Here is an 11,393-nt window from a genome sequence, read left to right as displayed (position 1 = left end):
TCCTGAGCTTGTTTTGTACTTGTTGCTGGTTACTCACTCCCGTTTACTCTGTCTACAGTCATTCTCCTGGAACATTCAACTCCCTTGCCTGGCTGTCGGTGGATACAGTGACTTCATTGGATCAACCCATTTACTCTCATCAACTAACCTCCGCTGCCGCTCCGTCTCCTGGATTACTCAATATACACATCAAGACTACCAATAAATACTCACTTTCATTTTACTCACCTTGTCCTGGTCTGCTTCTGGGTTCTGTCTTAGAGAATCATGACACTTTGTTTATGTACATTTCTGTAGTAAAGATTTAGAAGAAAATACAAATATAACTATCTCTGAAACTATACATTTCCCAGTTATGAGGTTTGCATCTACAGTAATTGTTGTATAAAATGAATGAAGAAGTATAATAATACTTTTGTGAAGATAACAATGTGTTTTTTGCATTCTAGATGGATGATTGTTTTCCATACTCACACTGTCAGCCCAGGTGAGCACAAACATGAGGAAACACCCCTTTTTCCACCCAAGTATAAAACCCCCGTGAAGAAATTCACATCAGACCTACATACGGTGTAAGCCTGGTGTTGCAAATGGTTGAATTTACATTAGGCCAGCCAAAGGACAGTGTGAGCAAATGGTTTAAAACTACCAGACCAGAAAATGGTAATACCCTCTGAAACTCTATACACAAGAAGAAGAAACTCACTAGACCCCAGGCTGCAGCTGGTACATGTAACATAGTCAAGGAAACTCGACCGAAGACAAGAGGAGAACGAATTCCTCCCACCATGTGACACTTTGATGTATCCATTTTAATGAACACTCCAGAACAAAAGCCTACCACAACTACAAAGGACGTTGCGATCTCTGGTGGACAACCAGAGACGTACATCAAAGGAGTTTCAACAGAGGGACAGACAAAGACATCCAGGTGTAAATAAATGGGTTGCATTTCTAAATCTGAATGAGTGGTTGTTAGGGTGTTCAGTACAGCACAGCTTACAAACGTCCCCATAGTTGAATTCCTTTGTCTCTCTCTTTCCCTCTCTTTTGAATCTGCCATTTTGTGTAACAAGCTGTCATATCGGTTTAGTCCAATAGGGACCTTTCATTGCATTGTGTTAGTAACCAATAACGATACCGCGTGTGTGTGTTTATGCATTTCTGTGTGACTATTTAGTTCGTTTGTAAATAAATAATTTAGCCAATTTGTATATCTCTGATTCATCATTTAGGCTAGGGTTCGTGCAGATTTGAAGTTAACGACGTTCAGAATGAGACTGATATGAGGTAAACAATAACTTATGATTGATTGACTGGTATGATATCGATATTCTGATATTCTTGAGTTAATTCGGGAAATGGTAACTCGTTAAATGAACTTTTCCCGTGGTGCCAAGGTTACTAATGAGTTAATTGTTGCATGATTCATTTAATTACCTAATAATTAAACCTTAGGTAATCGATTTGATAAATAGCATGTCATCACATTAATAGTAGTCTACTACTGCGGTTGGAACCAAAAATCTCACATTTGGGCTGATCAGACCAAAGGACAGATTTTCACTATTCTAATTTCCATTCCTCATGTTTCTTGACCCAAGCAAGTCTCTTCTTCTTATTGGTGTCCTTTAGTCCTTTGCAGAAATTCGACCATGAAGGCCTGATTCACGCAGTCTCCTCTGAACAGTTGATGTTGAGATGTGTCTGTTACTTGAACTCTGTGAAGCATTTATTTGGGCTACAATCTGAGGTGCAGTTATCTCTAATGAACTTATCCTCTGCAGCAGAGGTAATTCTGGGTCCTTAGTTCCTGTGGCAGTCCTCGTGAGAGCCAGTTTCATCGTAGCGCTTGATGGTTTTTGCACTTGAAGGAACTTTCAAACTTCTTGAAATTTTCCAGATTGACTGACCTTAATGTCTTAAAATAATGATTTACTGTCGTTTCTCTTTGCTTATTTGAGCTGTTCTTGCCATAATATGGACTTGGTATTTTGCCAAATAGGGCTATCTTCTGTATACCACCCATACCTTGTCACAACACAAGCTCAAACACATCAAGAAGTAAAGAAATTCCACAAATTGACCTATAACAAGGCACACCTGTTAATTGAAATGCATTCCAGGTGACTACCTCATGAAGCTGGTTGAGAGAATGCCAAGAGTGTGTCTCTCCGATCTGTTTCTCTCTCTCGCTGTCAAGTGTCAGTGTGCAGCGGGTAGGACAGAGTCAGGCGCAGTACACAGAACTGAGTAAAAAATGTACTTTACTTGAATAAATCAAACTCATTCCATACAGGGAAAACAATCCAGCTCGACACAAAAGAGCGACCACTAACAAAGTACAAACACGCACAAAACCATGTGGGATCCAGAGGGTTAAATAGGGAATAAATTATAACGTAATGGAAACTAAGTGTGTACAATCAAGACAAAACAAATGGACAAAGAAAAGTAGATTGGTGGCAGCTAGAAAGCCGGTGACGTCGACCGCTGACGAACGAACAAGGAGAGGACAAACATGAGGAACCCCTTTTCATTCTAAATGGTCACTTTGTATTGATAGTTCATACTGGGCTTTACTATGGTTCTACATACAGTACCTGTATTGATAGTCCATACTGGGCTTTACTATGGTTCTACATACAGTACCTGTATTGATAGTCCATACTGGTCTTTACTATGGTTCTACATACAGTACCTGTATTGATAGTCCATACTGGGCTTTACTATGGTTCTACATACAGTACCTGTATTGATAGTCCATACTGGGCTTTACTATGGTTCTACATACAGTATCTGTATTGATAGTCCATACTGGGCTTTACTATGGTTCTACATACAGTATCAGTATTGATAGTCCATACTGGACTTTACTATGGTTCTACCTACAGTATCTGTATTGATAGTCCATACTGGGCTTTACTATGGTTCTACATACAGTATCTGTATCTGGAGGGTTTCTGCTCACATATTCCTTTATCTCCACAACTTTATCTGATTCTCTCTCTCCAACTTCCCTTCATGTATTTAAAAGGAAATGACTGGTATATGTAAACTCCCTCTACCCCATGTCAACACCAATCCAATGCTTTTACATTTGTGAGGAGTAGAGAAGGAAAGCTCCACTTCAGGAGGAAGAGGAGAGATAGTTGATCTTCATCAGTAGTTGATGTCGGGTTTCATCTGTCAAAAGGTCAATCACACCTGGTGACTTAGGAGTTATTAGGGTCTTTACTGTGGGGTCACCAGGATCTGATTACTGTGGGGTCACCATGATCTGATTACTGTGGGGTCACCATGATCTGATTACTGTGGGGTCACCATGATCTGATTACTGTGGGGTCACCATGATCTGATTACTGTGGGGTCACCATGATCTGATTACTGTGGGGTCACCATGATCTGATTACTGTGGGGTCACCATGATCTGATTACTGTGGGGTCACCATGATCTGATTACTGTGGGGTCACCATGATCTGATTACTGTGGGGTCACCATGATCTGATTACTGTGGGGTCACCGTGATCAAACACAGGTGGGAAAAGGCTGCAACGATAGACAGCTGTCTCTGATTGGAAACCATACCTGGCCAAAACATAGAAATAAAATACATAGAATGCTCACCCCACACCCTGACCTAAACAAAATAGTGAAATAAACCGTCTCTCTAGGTCAGGGCGTGGCAGATTTGGAAAGGAACACACCTGTCTATATCAGGTCCCACAGTTGACAGTGCATGTCAGAGCTTGAGAGGATCTGCAGAGAGGAATGGGAGAAACTTCCAAATACAGGTGTGCCAAGCTTGTAGCGTCATACCCAGGAAGCCTCGAGGCTGTAATCACTGCAAAAGGTGATTCAACAAAGTACTGAGTAAAGAGTCTGAATACTTATGTAAATGTGATGTTTCAGTATTTAACATTTTTGAAAATATTTCTAAAAACCTGTTTTTGCTTTGTCTTTTTGGGGGGTAATGTGTGCAGATTGATGAGGTAAAAAAACAATTGAATCCATTTTAGAATAAGTCTGTAATGTAACAACATGTGGAAAAAGTCAAAGGAGCTGAATACTTTTAGAATGGTCTGTAGTCCAGTAAATATGTACATAACAAGTCACATAATAAGTTACATGAACTCACTCTGTGAGCAATAATATAACTAGAGACAAAGTCTTTCCTGCCAGGAGACATAGCCAGGAAAACTCCTGGTCCCTAATAGAAGCTGCAGAGGATTCAGTGGTGTCACTCTGGTCTTCTAGAACCAAGAGGGTGGCCTGCAGGTAAACAAGACACCACTGAATCCTCTGGTCTTCTAGAACCAAGAGGGTGGCCTGCAGGTAAACAAGACACCACTGAATCCTCTGGTCTTCTAGAACCAAGAGGGTGGCCTGCAGGTAAACAAGACAACACTGAATCCTCTGGTCTTCTAGAACCAAGAGGGTGACCTGCAGGTAAACAAGACACCACTGAATCCTCTGGTCTTCTAAAACCAAGAGGGTGTCCTGCAGGTAAACAAGACACCACTGAATCATCTGGTCTACTAGAACCAAGAGGGTGTCCTGCAGGTAAACAAGACACCACTGAATCCTCTGGTCTTCTAGAACCAAGAGGGTGGCCTGCAGGTAAACAAGACACCACTGAATCCTCTGGTCTTCTAGAACCAAGAGGGGGACCTGCAGTGATTGTGTATTTGTAACATTCTGACACTGTGTTTCAATAGTGCTTTGATGAAGAAGCTCCAAAACTCTTTAACATTTAATATTGTTGAAGGGAATAAGCTGTTATCAGACTCAGATTTACACTTTAAAATGTCAAACAGAATGAGGGTTTGTGCTCTTTGTGATGTCATTCTGTTACCAAACTTTGCATCTGCACTGTTCTTCAAGTAAATGTGTTAAATTGTTTCATTATTTCGTTTTTTATTAAAAGTAGTCGTTGTGCATAGAGTTGTACGTTTTTTTAACACTGAAAGCAACAACAACCACCGCAGAGAAGTTGGCTGCATCGGCAGACAGACAGACAGACAGACAGACAGATAGACAGACAGACAGACAGACAGACAGACAGACAGACAGACAGACAGACAGACAGACAGACAGACAGACAGACAGACAGACAGACAGACAGACAGACAGACAGACAGACAGACAGACAGACAGACAGACAGACAGGTTGCTTACTATGACTGGATGAAGGGATGCAGTGTTGAAGGCTTCCTTTAGGTCTCCTGGTCTCTTGGGATTTAAACTGTGAATACAGAGAGATAGTCCTAACCATTCAATCAATGTTCACAACAAACAGTCATCATTAACACTATACTGAGTGGAGACTATGGATATATTATCATATAATTTAATACAATATAATATAATGACTAGAATAGAATAGAATAACTGGAATAGAATAGAATAACTAGAATAGAATATAATGACTAGAATATAATACAGTATAATATAATGACTAGAATAGAATATAATAGAATAACTAGAATAGAATAGAATAACTAGAATAGAATATAATATAATGACTAGAATATAATATAATAAATAGAATACAGTATAATATAATGACTAGAATATAATACAGTATAATATAATGACTAGAATATAATACAGTATAATAGAATAACTAGAATAGAATATAATATAATGACTAGAATATAATATAATAAATATAATACAGTATAATATAATGACTAGAATATAATACAGTATAATAGAATAACTAGAATAGAATAGAATATAATGACTAGAATAGAATAGAATAGAATAACTAGAATAGAATAGAATATAATGACTAGAATAGAATACAGTATAATATAATAACTAGAATATAATACAGTATAATATAATGACTAGAATAGAATAGAATAGAATAACTAGAATAGAATAGAATAACATGAAAGCACATCCAGATGTTTTGACTTTTTAGCAGGGACTCTTATCCAGAACGACTTACAGGAGCAATTAGGGTTATGTGCATTTCTCAAGGGGACATCTACAGATTTTTCACGTAGTCATCTCAAAGATTCGAACCCGGAACATTTCAGTTACTTGTCCTAAGCTCTAAACTGCTAGGCTACCTTTCGCCAGTGGTGTAAAGGTAAAATACTTTAAAGTACTATCTGTAAATATAAAAAAACAAGGTAATGGTGCCGTCCGGTTTGCTTAATATAAGGAATTTGAAATGATTCATACTTTAACTTTTTATTTTGAAGCTCTGGATTGGACTTAAGTATATTTAAATCCAAATACTTTCCGACTTTTACTCAAGTAGTATTTTACTGGGTGACTTTCACCTGAGTCATTTTCTATTAACGGATCTTAACTTTTACTCAAGTATGATAATTTTCTACTTTTTCCACCACTGCCTGCCGCCTTGACAATGTGTCTCTATACCTCTCAGTCTCTAAACCACTAGGATACCTGTCACCTTGACAGGGTGTCTCTATACCTCTCAGTCTCTAAACCACTAGGATACCTGTCACCTTGACAGTGTGTCTCTATACCTCTCAGTCTCTAAACCACTAGGATACCTGTCACCTTGACAGTGTGTCTCTATACCTCTCAGTCTCTAAACCACTAGGATACCTGTCACCTTGACAGTGTGTCTCTATACCTCTCAGTCTCTAAACCACTAGGATACCTGTCACCTTGACAGGGTGTCTCTATACCTCTCAGTCTCTGAAGACACCCAGCCATGGTTGGGATTATTAGAGAAGCTTTTCCTGCTGAAAGACAGTTTCATTTCATCTGGTTTCAGAAATAATGTATAGGATATGTTCATAACCCCGTCCACCTATAAGATGTGGGGGGGATCTGTATGACTAAGAAGAGATACAAAGAACTCTGATTGTAAAACGTCTTCTCTTTTTAGTCCTAGATATGTCTATGGTTACTGCTGAATGTAGTACCTCTAACCCTGACCCTAGGCCTAACAGTAATAACCACACTGTAATGTAAAGTATTACCTCATTCTCAATGATCAGTCAATACCTACAGTATTCATTTCAACTACAGAACATTGGATCAATATCAAGTCCCCTCCTCATTACAACCACTTATGAATTATTATAGACACTTATAATTGTTGTTATAACACATAACTGTATTATAAGGCATTATAAAAGTCATTAAAATAATTATAATATGTACTTCATAGAAACTGTTACCCTTTATATATTCTAACAACTCTATTTAATGTATTCCATATTAAGGGTCCTAACCTAGGAACTAAAATATTTGTCTCCCTCTAGGCGTTCCCTCCCTTCCTCTAACCCCTCCCTCTCTCTAACCCCTCCCTCCCTCTAACCCCTCCCTCTAACCGCACACCTCTGGCAGAACCAGGAATTCCCTCCCACTCCCACTAACTATTTTCTGAGGAAATTAACCTGTTAGGGCTAGGGGGCAGTATTGACACGGCTGGATAAAAAACATACCCGATTTAATCTGGTTACCACTCCTACCCAGTAACTAGAATATGCATATACTTATTACATATGGATAGAAAACACCTTAAAGTTTCTAAAACTGTTTGAATGGTGTCTGTGAGTATAACAGAACTCAAATGGCAGGTCAAAACCTGAGAGATTCCTTTACAGGAAGTGGCCTGTCTGACCATTTCTGGAACTTCTTTGCCATCTCTATCTTTTACTAAGGATCTCTGCTCTAACGTGACACTTCCTACGTCGTCCATAGGCGCTCAGAGCCCGGGAAAAACCTGAATCTCGTCATCCCAGCCCCAGGCTGAAACACATTATCGCCTTTCTCAAGTGGCCGATCAAGGGACTCTGGGCTTAGGCGCGTGACCTGACCGCCCCCGTCTTTGTGATTTTTTCCTCTGTTTGCCGAAAAGGAGATTCCCGGTCGGAATATTATCGCTTTTCTACGAGAAAAATGGCATAACAATTGATTTTAAACAGCGGTTGACATGCTTCGAAGTACGGTAATGGAATATTTAGAATTTTTTTGTCACGAATTGCGCCATGCGCGCGACCCTTCTTTACCATTTCGGATAGTGTCTGGAACGCACGAACAAAACGCCGCTATTCGGATATAACGATGGATTATTTTGGACCAAACCAACATTTGTTATTGAAGTAGCAGTCCTGGGAGTGCATTCTGACGAAGACAACAAACTTTTATAATAGTAAATATGATTATGGTGAGTGCTAAACTTGCCGGGTGTCTAAATAGCTAGCCCGTGATGCCTGGGCTATGTACTTAGAATATTGCAAAATGTGCTTTCACCAAAAAGCTATTTTAAAATCGGACATATCGAGTGCATAGAGGAGGTCTGTATCTATAATTCTTAAAATAATTGTTATGCTTTTTGTGAACGTTTATCGTGAGTAATTTAGTAAAATGTTAGCGAATTCCCCGGAAGTTTGCGGGGGGTATGCTAGTTCTGAACGTCACATGCTAATGTAAAAAGCTGGTTTTTGATATAAATATGAACTTGATTGAATTCGTCCCACCTACGTAACAGCCACTGCTATCCTGTGGCGCGATTTTCAAAACCTTAAAAATCCTATTACTTCAATTTTTCAAACATGTGACTATTTTACAGCCATTTAAAGACAAGACTCTCGTTAATCTAACCACACTGTCCGATTTCAAAAAGGCTTTACAACGAAAGCAAAACATTAGATTATGTCAGCAGAGTACCAAGCCAGAAATAATCAGACACCCATTTTTCAAGCTAGCATATAATGTCACCAAAACCCAGAAGACAGCTAAATGCAGCACTCACCTTTGATGATCTTCATCAGATGACAACCCTAGGACATTATGTTATACAATACATGCATGTTTTGTTCAATCAAGTTCATATTTATATCAAAAACCAACTTTTTACATTAGCATGTGACGTTCAGAACTAGCATACCCCCCGCAAACTTCCGGGGAATTCGCTAACATTTTACTAAATTACTCACGATAAACGTTCACAAAAAGCATAACAATTATTTTAAGAATTATAGATACAGACCTCCTCTATGCACTCGATATGTCCGATTTTAAAATAGCTTTTTGGTGAAAGCACATTTTGCAATATTCTAAGTACATAGCCCAGGCATCACGGGCTCGCTATTTAGACAGCCGGCAAGTTTAGCACTCACCATAATCATATTTACTATTATAAAAGTTTGATTACCTTTTGTTGTCTTCGTCAGAATACACACCCAGGACTGCTACTTCAATAACAAATGTTGGTTTGGTCCAAAATAATCCATCGTTATATCCGAATAGCGGCGTTTTGTTCGTGCGTTCCAGACACTATCCGAAATAGTAAAGAAGTGTCGCGCGCATGGCGCAATTCGTGACAATAAAATTCTAAGTATTCCATTACCGTACTTCGAAGCATGTCAACCGCTGTTTAAAATCAATTTTTACGACATTTTTCTCGTAGAAAAGCGATAATATTCCGACAGGGAATCTCCTTTTCGGCAAACAGAGGAAAAAATCCCAAAGGCGGGGGCGGTCAGGTCACGCGCATAAGCCAGTGTCCCTTGATCGGCCACTTGAGAAAGGCGATAATGTGTTTCAGCCTGGGGCTGGAATGACGACATTCTGTTTTTTCCCGGGCTCTGAGCGCCTATAGACGACGTGGGAAGTGTCACGTTAGAGCAGAGATCCTTAGTAAATGATAGAGATGGAAAAGAAGTTCAACAAATGGTCAGACAGGCCACTTCCTGTAAAGGAATCTCTCAGGTTTTGACCTGCCATTTGAGTTCTGTTATACTCACAGACACCATTCAAACAGTTTTAGAAACTTTAGGGTGTTTTCTATCCATATGTAATAAGTATATGCATATTCTAGTTACTGGGTAGGAGTGGTAACCAGATTAAATCGGGTATGTTTTTTATCCAGCCGTGTCAATACTGCCCCCTAGCCCTAACAGGCTAAAGGGGAATGGACCAAGATCTCCACTACAGGTGTGTTGAAAACAATAAGAACATCAACTTTAGACCATTGAAAGTTCCCTACTAGTCACATACATTCCCTCTCTCTGTCAATGTGTTTGTGTGTCTGTAGTGAATATAGTGGATGTTGTACTGCCTCCAGAGCCCAAGACCAGAGAACAGTTGTTACAATGTGAGTATCTTTATTGTGAAGTAACAGTCTCTTTTTACTGACACTCCTAACAATCCCTCTAGAAATATATAGCAATAGTAGATCTAATCAAAGACTGGGTATCTATCTGACTCCTCATATTTCTCTGATTTGATCTCTGCTGTGCTCTAATCAAAGACAGGGTAGATACAGTATCTGACTTAACTTATTGTTGTGACTCCCCTCAATGGTCTCTGCTCTGCTCTTCTCCCAGATTCCTGTCAGCTCACACTGGAACCAAACACAGCGTGCACACACCTCTCTCTGTCTGAAGGGAACAGAAAGGTGACCTGTACAGACCAAGTCCAACCATATTCTGACCATCCAGACAGATTCACCAACTACAACCAGGTTCTGTGTAGAGAGGGTCTGTCTGGACGCTGTTACTGGGAGGTGGAGTGGAGTGGGGAGTGGGTTGTTACAGCAGTCTCATATAAAGACATCAGCAGAACAGAGACAGGTAATATATTTGGATACAATAACAAGTGCTGGAGTTTAGTGTGCTATAGAGGTGGTTATTGGTTCAGACACAATAATGTTGATTCTGAAGTATCAGGCCCTCAGTCCTCCAGAGTAGGAGTGTACCTGGATCACAAGGCAGGTACTCTGTCCTTCTACACTGTCTCTGACACAATGACCCTCCTCCACAGAGTCCAGACCACATTCACTCAGCCCCTCTATCCTGGGTTTAGTCTTACTGGTACTGCTAAGCTGGTAAAACTGTAGTAGGGTCCACATAGATACTAGTCATGCTGGTGTAGTCTATAGCTGAGCTGGTTAAACTGTAGTAGGGTCCACATAGATACTAGTCATGCTGGTGTAGTCTATAGCTGAGCTGGTTAAACTGTAGTAGGGTCCACATAGATACTAGTCATGCTGGTGTAGTCTATAGCTGAGCTGGTTAAACTGTAGTAGGGTCCACATAGATACTAGTCATGCTGGTGTAGTCTATAGCTGAGCTGGTTAAACTGTAGTAGGGTCCACATAGATACTAGTCATGCTGGTGTAGTCTATAGCTGAGCTGGTTAAACTGTAGTAGGGTCCACATAGATACTAGTCATGCTGGTGTAGTCTATAGCTGAGCTGGTTAAACTGTAGTAGGGTCCACATAGATACTAGTCATGCTGGTGGTGATGGTCCCCAGATGTGATGATTCATTCTACTCTGTTTTATCTACAATGATTTAACTGATTTGATCTTCAGATGTTCTGAATTAAAATAAACATTCAATGTATTCATATTTTTGTAATTGCAATGTTTTAATCTTGCACATTTCCATGA

At 39.7% G+C, this 11,393-nt stretch overlaps 1 long non-coding RNA gene across 1 annotated transcript; it reads left to right on the top strand.

Annotated features, from left to right (window-relative positions):
- Positions 1-9,902: 9,902 nt before the first annotated feature.
- Positions 9,903-10,567, top strand: LOC145863067 (uncharacterized). Its single transcript, XR_014382399.1, has 3 exons — positions 9,903-9,934; positions 10,035-10,094; positions 10,327-10,567. It is a non-coding gene; the product is annotated as an uncharacterized LOC145863067 (long non-coding RNA).
- The last annotated feature ends 826 nt before the right edge of the window (positions 10,568-11,393 follow it).

The sequence above is a fragment of the Salmo salar genome, chromosome 23, assembly GCF_965601325.2.
Source record: "Salmo salar chromosome 23, fSalSal1, whole genome shotgun sequence".
NCBI lineage: Eukaryota > Metazoa > Chordata > Actinopteri > Salmoniformes > Salmonidae > Salmo > Salmo salar.
The sequence above is the reverse complement of the archived record's forward strand: the minus strand, read 5'-3'. Positions and strand labels throughout refer to the sequence as shown.